The sequence below is a fragment of the Dendrobates tinctorius genome, unplaced genomic scaffold (assembly GCF_039654945.1).
Source record: "Dendrobates tinctorius isolate UK_male_01 unplaced genomic scaffold, ASM3965494v1 ptg000063l, whole genome shotgun sequence".
NCBI lineage: Eukaryota > Metazoa > Chordata > Amphibia > Anura > Dendrobatidae > Dendrobates > Dendrobates tinctorius.
Window position 1 is genome coordinate 14,495,479 of NW_027361731.1, and position 13,024 is coordinate 14,508,502.

A 13,024-nucleotide genomic window follows, 5' to 3' on the forward strand; every position below is an offset into this window, starting at 1 on the left:
GGGTTCAAAGTGCTCACCACACATCTAGATAAGTTCCTTAGGGGGTCTCGTTTCCAAAATGGGGTCATTTGTGGGGGTTTCCACTGTTTAGGTACATTAGGGGCTCTCCAAAGGCAACATGACACCCGCAGACCATTCCATCAAAGTCTGCATTCCAAAACGTCACTCCTTCCCTTCTGAGCCCCGACGTGTGCCCATACAGTAGTTTTCTCCCACATATGGGGTATCAGCATACTCAGGACAAATTGGACAACAACTTTTGGGGTCCAATTTCTCCTGGTACCCTTGGGAAAATAAAAAAATGATGACTAAAGATCATGTTTGTGGAAAAAATACGAATTTTCTATTTTCACGCCCGGGTGTTATAAACTTCTGTGAAGCACTGGGGGGTTCAAAGTGCTCACCACACATCTAGATAAGTTCCTTGGGGGGTCTAGTTTACAAAATGGTGTCATTTGTGGGGGGATTCCACTGTTTAGGTACATCAGGGGTTTTCCAATCGCGACATGGTGTCCGATCTCAATTCCAGCCAAAAACGTCAAATGGCGCTGCTTCCCTTCCGAGCTCTGCCATGCGCCCAAATAGTGGTTTACCCCCACATGTGGGGTATCAGCGTACTCAGGACAAATTGCACAATAACTTTTAGGGTCCTGTTACCCTTGGAAAAATAAGAATTGAGGGTGAAAAGATCATTTTTGTGGAAAAAATATGATTTTTTAATTGTACGGCTGTATGTTATAAACTTCTGTGAAGCCCTTGGGGGTTCAAAGTTCTCACCACACATCTAGATAAGTTCCTTAGGGGGTCTAGTTTCCAAAATGGTGTCATTTGTGGGGGGTTTCCACTGTTTTGGTACATCAGGGGTTTTCCAATCGCGACATGATGTCCGATCTCAATTCCAGCCAAAAATGTCAAATGGCGCTGCTTCCCTTCCGAGCTCTGCCATACGCCCAAATAGTGGTTTACCCCCACATGTGGGGTATCAGCATACTCAGGACAAATTGCACAATAACTTTTATGGTCCTGTTACCCTTGGGAAAATAAAAATTGGGGTGAAAAGATCATTTTTGTGGAAAAAATATGATTTTTTAATTGTACCGCTGTACGTTATAAACTTCTGTAAAGCCCTTGTGGGTTCAAAGTTCTCACCACATATCTAGATAAGTTCCTTGGGGGGTCTAGTTTCCAAAATGGGGTCACTTGTAGGGGGCTTCCACTGATTAGGTACATCAGGGACTCTCCAAACGTGACATGGCATCCAATCTGAATTCCAGCCAATTTTGCATTGAAAAAGTCAAACGGCGCTCCTTCCATTCTGAGCTCTGCCATGCGCCGAAACAGTCGTTCCCCCCACATATCAGGTATCAGCGTACTCAGGACAAATTGCACAATAACTTTTGCAGTCCAATTTCTCCTGTTACCCTTGGTAAAATAAAAAAAATTGAACCTGAAGTATTTTTTTTATGAAAAAAAGTTAGATGTTCATTTTTTTTTTAAATATTCAAAAAAATTCCTGTGACGCACCTAAAGGGTTAATGAACTTATGAATGTGGTTTTGAGCACCTTAAGGGGTGCAGTTTTTAGAATGGTGTCACTTTTGGGTATTTTCTATCATATAGACCCCTCAAAGTGGCTTCAAATGTGATGTGGTCCTAAAAATAAAATGGTGTTGTAAAAATGAGAAATCGCTGGTCAACTTTTAACCCTTATAACTTCCTAACAAAAAAAAATTTTGGTTCCAAAATTGTGCTGATGTAAAGTAAACATGTGGGAAATGTTAGTTATCAAGTGTTTTGTGTGCCGTATCTCTGTGATTTAAGGGCATAAAAATTCAAAGTTGGAAAATTGCGAAATTTTCAAAATTTTCGCCAAATTTCCGTTTTTCTCACAAATAAACGCAAGTTATTTGAATGAAATTTTATGACTAACATGAAGTACAATATGTCACGAGAAAACAATGTCAGAATCACCGGGATCCATGGAAGCGTTCCAGAGTTATGACCTCATAAAGGTACAGTGGTCAGAATTGTAAAAATTGGCCCGGTCATGAACGTGCAAACCACCCTTGGGGGTGAAGGGGTTAAACAATGTTTTCAGAGTTTCATGCCATTTTTACTGATACACCAAAAAACATACCAAAACGGATTTTGCTGGGAAATATGTTAGGGTACATCCTTTCCAGGTTAATTACTTGTATATAAGGCAAAATAAATAACCCCGTACCAAAATGTTCCTCCCCCACTTGGGCTATGCTCAGAAGCAGCGTTTTTGAAGCTTTTTTCAACTTTAACATTGCTTTCAACCAAAACAAATGCATTCACTGGGAAATGTCATTGTAACATTTACCAACCCTAGCTGGCCATGTGGTGTGTGACACATAAGCAGACACATCTTGTTTCATTTATGAAGGAGGGATTCTTAAAGTCACAGAGCCTATTTTTACAGGGGCATCAGGCAGCATTAAGCTGCTTAAAGGGCCATTATTAAACAGTGGGTCTCCTAAACTGTTATAGCCTTCTAGCTATTGAACCCGTTCTATGCCCGGGTGGTGAGCATTTTTATTGGTATATGGTCTCCCATCCTGGTATGTGCTGCCCCCCTCCTGTCCTGATATGCAAGGCACCCCCTCATCCCTATAATGGTATGCATGGCCCCCTCATCCCTATAATGGTATGCATGGCCTCCTCATCCCTATTCTGGTATGCATGGTCCCCTCACCCCCCCAATCCTGGCATGCATGGTCCCCTCATCCCTATTCTGGTATGTATGGTCCCCTCATCCCTATTCTGGTATGCATGGTCCCCTCACCCCCCCAATCCTGGCATGCATGGTCCCCTCATCCCTTATCCTGGTATGCATGCTATCTCTCACCCCCTTATCTTGATATGTAAGGTCCCCCTCACCCCTATTAAACTGCACACATACAAAAAAAATATTTATACTCACCTTTCTTCCCTGTGCTCCAGAACTGTCCTGTTCTGCCACAGGCCGGGGGAGGAGTGCAGCGCTGGAGTACGCGCATGCCCATACCGCGCTGTCCGGCGCCATATTGCTGAAGACACACTGCAAATGTGTCTTCAGTAAAATGGCGCCAAATAGCGCTAGGCGCATGTGCGATTGCGACGCCGAACTCCTGCCTGGTCTCCAGCGAGAAGAGAAGCACCACGGCATCACTCCTCCCACTCAGGTAAGTATGGCGCCGGAGATCGTGGTATGCATTCAGTGTCTACGCGTACCACGATCTCCGGCGCCAGGCTCGGACTGGCCCATAGGGTAACAGGGGAATTCCCCGGTGGGACCCTGTGCAGATCTGGGCCCCCAATCCCATTGTGTGGGCAGAACTTGACATAATTCACTCTATACAGAAAAAAGAAGCATCTCATCATTCATTAACCAAACTAGCCAGTTTATTATTATATACTGCTATAGGTAAATTTGTGAGCAGGTAATAAGGGGGCCCCCAAAGTCAATTTTACTGGTGGGCCCTTGGCACCCCAGTCCGACATTGCATACAGATGATTGCTGTCGAACTTCAAATGGGCCTTGACATGTGCTGAGTGAGCAGGTGGACTTTGAGTGTCCTGCAGTATTTTAATCCATGACGACGTAGTGTGTTACTAATGGTAATGTTTGAAACTGTAGACTCAGCTCTCTTCAGGTGATTGACCAGATCCTCCCGTGTAGATCTGTACTGATTCCTTCCCTTTCTCGGAATCATCCTTATTCCCACGTTGCGAGATCTTGAATGGAGCCCCAGACTGAGGAAGATTGACAGTGACTTGTGGTTCTCCAATTTTCTAATAATTGCCTTCTCCACCAAGCCGCTTGCCTATTGTCTTGTAGTCCATAACAGCCTTGTGCAGGTCTACAATTTTGTCCCTGGTGTCCTGAGACAGCTCTTTGGTCTTGGCCATGGTGGAGTGGTTGGAGTGTGATTGAGTGTGTGGACAGGTGTCTTTTGTACAGGTAACGAGTACAAACAGGTGCAATTAATACAAGTAATGAGTGCAGAGTAGGAGGCTTCCTAAAGAAAAACTAACAGGTCTGTGAGAACCAGAACTCTTGCTTGTTAGTAGGTGATGAAATACTTTTTTCAAAATGCAAATTAATTATGTAAAAATCATACAATGTGATTTTCTGGATTTTATTTTTAGATTCTGTCTCTCACAGGTGAAGTGTAGGTGGGAAAACTTGCAAAGTCGGTAGTGTATCAAATATTTATTTTCCCCACTGTATATAAATAGTATATATCAAAAAGATTAATTTAGACTAAAAACATTTACATAGAGTGATATTTACTTACTGAGTTTAGTGTTCACTTGGAAATCAATGGAGGAAAAGATTTCAAAGTCAATAGAATGTTCAACCTGAACACTAAAAATTAAATATAAGACGAAACATTACTAACATTTATATTTTGAAAATAATGCCAAATAAAATATATTATATTACATCTTAGACCACAGAGATATGTTCACTTTTAAACACTATTTCACAGGTTAGGTATAATCTACAGTATACAGAGCTTGCCGTACAAATGTGGTGGTCAAGCTCAGCTCCCATTGAGACGAATGGGATCTGAGCTGCAGTACCGAGAACGGCCACTATGCAATCTACAGAGCTGTGATATTTTGGCTCCATACATTGTGCACTTTTCGTGACCACTGCACCAGGTATCAGTTGACCCGTGATGGTGTCAGGTTCTGCTCCCCATAATCTAATATTTTATATATTAAACATTCTCTCTATATCATTTCTATGTATATATTTATTTATGGAATATATTTTATAATTGTCATGTCCACTTACAATCAGGTCCCATATCCGTAGTTCAGAGTTCCTTTGAAAGATGCGCTGACGTTTTTGATCATGATCTCCACAGCGTCATCCTCCTTCAGATCCACTTCACTGCTTTCTATCGATAGATTACTGATCTGAATACTGAAGCAGAGGCACCTTAGTCACTATCCTTATTATTAACCCTAAATGAGCGGCTACATCGGTCAGCAGGCTATGTCGCCCCGTTGCAAAGACAGCAAATTTGTGCAAAGGTACATTCTTCTAATAGCCAAAATAATGTGTGGTTTGTCCAATAGGAGCAATCAAAAATACAGCGCATTATTAGGAGTATAGTGCATTCATGAAGAGAGCGCTCCTCACACCTACTCACCGGCTACTCTTGATGCAGAGAAGCCAGGAGTCTGTCACCGCAGAGTGGGGGTGAGCGCACCCCATCATTAATATATCAGGCTTATAACTACGAGATCAGACCTATCTCCATGTATAAGGCAGGTCTGCTATATTGCAAGCACCAGGATTTGTGATTTGCTAGTGGTGGACTTTTGTGACTATAAATCTTTATGGACTGTGTACTATATTTACTATTATTTTTTATTATTATTTATTATTATTATCATTATTATTATTGTTATTATTATTATTGTTGTCATTATTATTATTATTCAGGCCCTTGGGCAACTTAGTCGCAGTCCTCATTGTCGATTTTTGCACCTCACTTTCATAGGTCTATAACCCTTTTTCGTTTGGGTCGATATGAGCTGCATTTTTATTACTACCATATTTTGAGGTCCATATGACTTTTTTTTATCTCTTTTTTTTTTTTTGGGGGGGGGGAGTTAACTAGCCAAAAATCAATGACTCTACCGTTTCAGATTGATACTTACTAAATGGTATGAAGTGGTTATTCGGGCGGATGCCCCGATTCAAAATATGTTATTTTTTTAAAATTTAATTTATGATCTGGAAAAAGGAGGGTAGATCTTAACCTGCCGTATATATATATATATATATATATACATATAGCCTAAGAAGGTCCTACAAGTTCATGGGAGTATAAATAAATCATATAGCCAAAAAGGATGCTGACTTGAATAAAAAGATACATTTTATTAACATATAATTCAGACAAAAACCATAAAAACACAATTAAAAAGGGAATCTACTGCAAAAGTCATGTCACTGGTAAATGTAAATTAATAAACTGTATTATTTATGAAGTGATCATTGGATGGTGTTTAGAACACTAATTAGAGTATGAATCTATATGAAGAAATTGGGCTCAATTTTCACAATTTTTTACATGTATATTAAAGAAAGTCCATATAAATCAACAGTCCACAATGTCTCTATCTAGTGGAGTCAGTTAAAATGGAGGCATATGGGAATATAATAGCAGCCACAGAGGAATAAATAGAAAGTGCATTAAATTCAACCTTTAAAGAAGGGAGACACCTTCAGGTATTCAAGAGTGGAGGACCACCATAAACATTTCAGATCATGAATAAATACTCCATATTTACCAGGACTTGAACCCCCTAACGCGTTTCGCTTTCTGCTTCTTCAGAGAAGCTTCTCGGTGTCCCTTAGCGTATTGTACCCGTTTCATAAAATTCAACAATGCCGTCATTCTTACTTTGTTAAACCATATGTGACTTTCCCCAGAAATCCGACAGCTTTTTCTCCCGTGATGTTAGGAAAAGAGGCATGTCTGAAAGCGGCCTGGATAACTTCGAAAGTCTTCTCATTCACTGGAAAAGCACAAGAAGAAGTCAAACCATGTATAATGGCACACAGAAAAGTTTTAACACTTTAAGAAAAAAATGGATGGATGGTAGTGGCATGATGGTGAGCGTGTGTAGGAACAGTTTGCAGGTGTATTGTGGTATTATTGGCACTATTTGGCTTTGAAAAAAAAGCGTGTTCTGTTCCATAGAAGTTTGGTAACATTATTCATTAATTATGTAGTGGAAATGGTTTTGTTTATGGTTTAGCGGTTTTATTTTGGATTAGTATAGCGGTATCATTGGAAATGATGGCTTTATACAGTGTGTTTTGTTTTGTAGTCGTATGGTAATAGTATTCATTCATTGAAAAGTGGAAATGGTTGCTACCATCGTGTAACAGTATTACTTCAGCCACGTAGAGTAGTATTATTGGCAATAATTGGCTTTGCAAAGTATAGGTTTTTTAATACTATTCATTATGGTGTAGAAATGTTTGTGGTTATGGTGTGGCGGCATCATTTAAACTGAGTATAGAAGTATTATTGTAATATTAGTTTTTGTACAGTGTAAAAGTACGGTAATAATATTTGTTGTCTATGTGGGGATACGGCTGTGATTATGGTGTGGCGGTATTATTTCATCCTCTTATAGAGGTATTGTTGGCAATAATAGTCTTTGTGCAGCTTGTAATGTTTTGTAGAAGTAAGGTAATATTCATTTTATATGTAGTGGACACAGTTTTGGTTAGGGTTTGGCGGTATTAGCTTGGCCTAGTATATGGTATTATTGGTCGTTAAACTTGTGCTTTGTTCTGTAGTATTGGTAATATATATGTAGTGGGAATAGTTATGGTCACAGTCTGGCAATATTATTGAGAATATGTTTTTTTGTACTGTATGCGTTTGTGCTCTAGAAGTATTGGTAATATATATGTAGCGGGAATAGTTATGGTCACAGTGTGGCAATATTATTGAGAATATGTTTTTTTTGTACTGTATGCGTTTGTGCTCTAGAAGTATTGGTAATATATATGTAGCAGGAATAGTTATGGTCACAGTGTGGCAATATTATTGAGAATATGTTTTTTTGTACTGTATGCGTTTGTGCTCTAGAAGTATTGGTAATATATATGTAGTGGGAATAGTTATGGTCACAGTGTGGCAATATTATTGAGAATATGTTTTTTTTGTACTGTATGCGTTTGTGCTCTAGAAGTATTGGTAATATATATGTAGCGGGATTAGTTATGGTCACAGTGTGGCAATATTATTCAGAATGTTTTTTTTTGTACTGTATGCGTTTGTGCTCTAGAAGTATTGGTAATATATATGTAGTGGGAATAGTTATGGTCACAGTGTGGCAATATTATTGAGAATATGTTTTTTTTGTACTGTATGCGTTTGTGCTCTAGAAGTATTGGTAATATATATGTAGCGGGAATAGTTATGGTCACAGTGTGGCAATATTATTGAGAATGTTTTTTTTGTACTGTATGCGTTTGTGCTCTAGAAGTATTGGTAATATATATGTAGTGGGAATAGTTATGGTCACAGTGTGGCAATATTATTGAGAATATGTTTTTTTTGTACTGTATGCGTTTGTGCTCTAGAAGTATTGGTAATATATATGTAGCGGGAATAGTTATGGTCACAGTGTGGCAATATTATTGAGAATGTTTTTTTTGTACTGTATGCGTTTGTGCTCTAGAAGTATTGGTAATATATATGTAGCGGGAATAGTTATGGTCACAGTGTGGCAATATTATTGAGAATATTTTTTTTTTGTACTGTATGCGTTTGTGCTCTAGAAGTATTGGTAATATATATGTAGCGGGAATAGTTATGGTCACAGTGTGGCAATATTATTGAGAATGTTTTTTTTTTGTACTGTATGCGTTTGTGCTCTAGAAGTATTGGTAATATATATGTAGTGGGAATAGTTATGGTCACAGTGGCAATATTATTGAGAATGTTTTTTTTTGTACTGTATGCGTTTGTGCTCTAGAAGTATTGGTAATATATATGTAGCGGGAATAGTTATGGTCACAGTGTGGCAATATTATTGAGAATGTTTTTTTTGTACTGTATGCGTTTCTGCTCTAGAAGTATTGATAATATATATGTAGTGGGAATAGTTATGGTCACAGTGTGGCAATATTATTGAGAATATGTTTTTTTTGTACTGTATGCGTTTGTGCTCTAGAAGTATTGGTAATATATATGTAGCGGGAATAGTTATGGTCACAGTGTGGCAATATTATTGAGAATATGGTTTTTTTTGTACTGTATGCGTTTGTGCTCTAGAAGTATTGGTAATATATATGTAGCGGGAATAGTTATGGTCACAGTGTGGCAATATTATTGAGAATATGTTTTTTTTGTACTGTATGTATTTGTGCTCTAGAAGTATTGGTAATATATATGTAGTGGGAATAGTTATGGTCACAGTGTGGCAATATTTTTGAGAATATGTTTTTTTTGTACTGTATGCGTTTGTGCTCTAGAAGTATTGGTAATATATATTGTGAGAATCATGTGGGAATAGTGGATGAGGGCAGGTATATCTCGCCCAGATTCCTTTCCTATGTGGCCTAGTCTGGTCAGTATCACACTTGCTTGCTAATGAATAATGGGAGGTGGATATAAAAGGATGCCAGGTGGTTGTGTGAGTGTCTCAGCCTGGAAACACAGAGAGCCTGTCTGTGTGAGAGACACACGTGAGTGGAAGCAGTGCCCACTGCAACTGTGGTTTGGCTGGACGGGAGAAGCCCGCCAGTTGGTAGTTAGGTTGTCCATTGTTTAGTTAGTGCCGGACAGGCAAGGATTTGTTTTATGTTTTATTTCCTTTTGCATTGCTTTCACCGTTAATAAACCTGACCCAGGGTCAGTTATACACAAATCCCAGCTCTGCGCCTGAGTTTCATGCTGAACGCACGTGACCTTTGACCCCAGCAAAGGCGATCCCGGAGTGTTTTATCACATTGTGGTGGAGAACGCGGGCATCACGTTGCAAGCATGAGCATGGAGGACGTGGTGAAAGCGCTGGTACACTCCACCGCCGTCCAGCAAGAAGCTAATCGGGTGATGATGGCCCAGCTGAAGGAGTTGGTGGACATGACAGTTACCGATCGTTCGCTTCTCCAGCAGGTGGTGCAGCGCCTGGCAAGCCTACATGAGGTTAACCTGGAAGCCGAGTTGAGAGTGATTCACGTGAGTCGGTACTGGCAGAAGATGACGACCGAAGATGACGTCGAGGCATACCTGACCACGTTTGAACGGACGGCGGTGCGAGAAAAATGGCCGAAGGCACGATGGGCCGGCCTGATTGCCCCGTTTCTTTCCGGTGAGGCTCAAAAGGCTTATTATGACTTAGAGCCTGAAGCCGCGCAGGACTTTGACAAACTGAAAGCCGAGATCTTGGCCCGGCTGGGAGTGACGACCGCTGTCCGTGCACAGAGAGTGCATCAATGGACTTATCAGCCGGATAAACCACCGTGGTCACAGATGTTTGACCTGATCCACGTGACGAAGAAGTGGCTACAACCCGAGGTATTGACAGCGCCAGAGATAATCCAGAGAGTCGTCATGGACAAGTACTTGAGAGCTCTACCGCCAGCCCTGAGGAAGTGGGTAAGCCATGGAAATCCTACGACGGCAGATCAACTGGTGGATCTGGTTGAACGTTACTCCGTGGCGGAAGGACTCCGAGACGACGCTACCCCACCTCGTTCTTCATCATCTCCACGTGGAACCGGTAAGACTGTTCCAGGGAGTAGGGGAGATGGAAAAATCCCTAAGACAGTGGGGGAGGAAAACGGGACTGCCCGCACTGCGAGGCCGAGAGTAACGAACTATGGTCTAAGCAAGGGGCCCGTTAGGTGTTTCCGCTGCCAAGAGATGGGACATATTGCTGCGGACTGTCCGGTCACTACTGAACCCATGCAGTGCGACGTCACAGACTCTAAAAACCGCATGTCTATGGTTGCACGGGTGGTGAGTTTGAATGCCGGTCAAAAGGATGTGGAAAAACACTTGTGTGATTTAATTGTTGATGGCAAAAATGTGGTGGCATTGTTAGACTCGGGAAGTGTGGTGACTCTGGTGATGGCCAGTCTGGTGTCAGCCCCGACTGGACCATCAGACAAATTTTCTGTAACATGTGTGCATGGAGACACCTGTTCCTACCTCACCACGGTCATATGCATTACTACTTCCTATGGGTCTGTGCAACATAAAGTGGGACTCGTCCCGGCGTTATTGCATGATGTTATCCTGGGCCGGGATTTTCCCCACTTCTGGCAATTGTGGGAGAATCAGTTGATGCCCTCGGGTAATAGTGTACATGATTCTTCTCCCAGGGCGCGTGGGGGTCTCGAACCCCTGGAAGATGTCTCCCCGGAAGACTCGGGGGAAGAGTCTGTGGGAAATGACCTGCAGTTCCCGTTTTCAGTCATGGCGGGTGATACGGAGGAGACCGGGGAAGAGGAGGAGGCCGACAGCCGTCCACCTCCCCGTTTGCTGGATTTAGAAGTTCAGAAAGATGACTTCCAAAGCGAGCAAATAAAGGATCCTACCCTTTCTCAGGCTAGGACAAATGTAAAAGTGATAAATGGGGTACCCGTAGAACCTGGCTCTAGGCTGGCATATCCTTACATGGTTCTGGAGAACGATTTACTCTATCAGATAGAGAAAAAGGGGGAAGATACGGTGCAACTATTAGTCGTGCCAAAACCCTACCGGCGGCAGGTGCTGGACCTGGCCCACGGACATGTGATGGGAGGTCACCTGGGAGTCCAGAAAACCACCGAAAGGATATTACACTGTTTTGTTTGGCCAGGCATGCATCATGATATTCGTGTATATTGTGAGTCTTGTCCTGACTGCCAAGCCTCTGCACCTAAGCCCCGGTTCTGTAGCCCTTTGGTACCCCTACCTATTATTGAAGTCCCATTTGAGAGGATTGGGATGGATTTAGTTGGGCCCCTTCCACGGTCTGCACGTGGACACCAACATATCCTGGTCATCTTGGATTATGCCACTCGTTACCCGGAGGCCATCCCTTTGCGTAACACGGCCACCAAGACGATTGCCAAGGAACTGGTGCATGTGTTTAGTCGGGTCTGTATACCAAAACAGATACTCACCGACCAGGGGACCCCCTTTATGTCCAGGGTAATGAAGGAGCTCTGCCGATTGTTACAAATCGAACCGTTACGCACATCCGTGTATCACCCTCAAACAGACGGGTTGGTCGAACGGTTCAATAAAACTCTGAAGCAGATGCTGAGAAAGGTGATAGACAAGGATGGGAAGAACTGGGACTATTTACTTCCGTATTTGCTTTTTGCCATCAGGGAAGTACCCCAGTCTTCCACGGGATTCTCGCCTTTCGAGTTATTGTACGCCCGACGTCCTCGCGGACTGGTAGACGTTGCAAAAGAAACCTGGGAGGGTCAGGTCACTCCGTTTAAAACAGTGATAGATCACGTCACACAAATGCAGGACCGTATTGCGGCTGTTATGCCTATCGTCAAAGAACACATGATACAGGCTCAAGGAGCCCAAAAAAGAATCTATGATAGGGGCGCCAAGATCCGTACGTTTGCACCCGGAGATAGGGTGTTGATCCTGGTCCCCACGGTGGACAGTAAGTTCCTGGCAAAGTGGCAAGGCCCCTTTGAGATTAAGGAAAGAGTTGGTGAAGTAAACTACAAAGTATACCAGGCAGGTAAACGGAAACCTGAACAGATTTATCATGTGAATCTGATAAAACCCTGGAAAGATCGGTCTGCCTTGTCAGCGGAGCTGGCCCGTCCCGTCTGCTCACATACCGAACCGGAGGTACGGGTTGCAGAGACTCTCTCGGAGCGGCAAAAGACTGAGGTCAGGCAGTTTCTACTTCACAACCAAAAGTTTTTCTCAGAAAAACCCGGGCAGACTACGCTAATGAAACATGACATTGTAACGGAACCTGGTGTCACAGTTCACGTAAAGCCCTACCGAATCCCGGAAGCGCGCCGTGAAGCCGTTTCCCGAGAAGTGAAGGCAATGTTAGAGTTAGGTGTCATTGAGGAATCGCACAGTGCTTGGTCCAGCCCGATTGTGCTAATTCCTAAACCGGACGGCACCATCCGGTTCTGCAATGACTTCAGGAAACTGAATGCGGTCTCAAAATTTGATGCCTACCCTATGCCACGGGTCGACGAGTTAATAGGTCGGTTAGGAAAAGCCCGGTATATTACGACCCTAGACCTAACAAAGGGGTATTGGCAGATCCCTCTGGCGGAGGCTGCCAGAGAAAAGACGGCATTTGCAACCCCAGAAGGTCTATTTCAATATGTGTATATGCCGTTTGGACTGCACGGAGCACCGGCGACCTTCCAGAGACTGATGGATCGAGTCCTGAGGCCACATAGGCGGTACGCTTCGGCCTATTTGGACGACATTGTCATTTACAGCTTGGACTGGGAGACTCATCTCCAGAAAGTACAAGCTGTGATT

At 42.5% G+C, this 13,024-nt stretch overlaps 1 protein-coding gene and 1 long non-coding RNA gene across 2 annotated transcripts in view; one reads left to right on the forward strand and one right to left on the reverse strand.

Moving 5' to 3' along the window:
• Positions 1-13,024, forward strand: part of LOC141094286 (uncharacterized) — a 1,055,204-nt gene that overhangs the window by 924,347 nt on the left and 117,833 nt on the right. The window lies entirely within an intron of this gene.
• LOC141094394 (uncharacterized) overlaps positions 1-13,024 on the reverse strand; it is a 95,490-nt gene that overhangs the window by 22,076 nt on the left and 60,390 nt on the right. Inside the window, exons 2-4 of the long non-coding RNA XR_012233061.1 lie at positions 6,434-6,548; positions 4,810-4,941; positions 4,304-4,374 (exon numbers count right to left, since the gene is read on the reverse strand). This is a non-coding gene — a long non-coding RNA (uncharacterized lncRNA). The remainder of the gene's footprint in view (positions 1-4,303; positions 4,375-4,809; positions 4,942-6,433; positions 6,549-13,024) is intronic.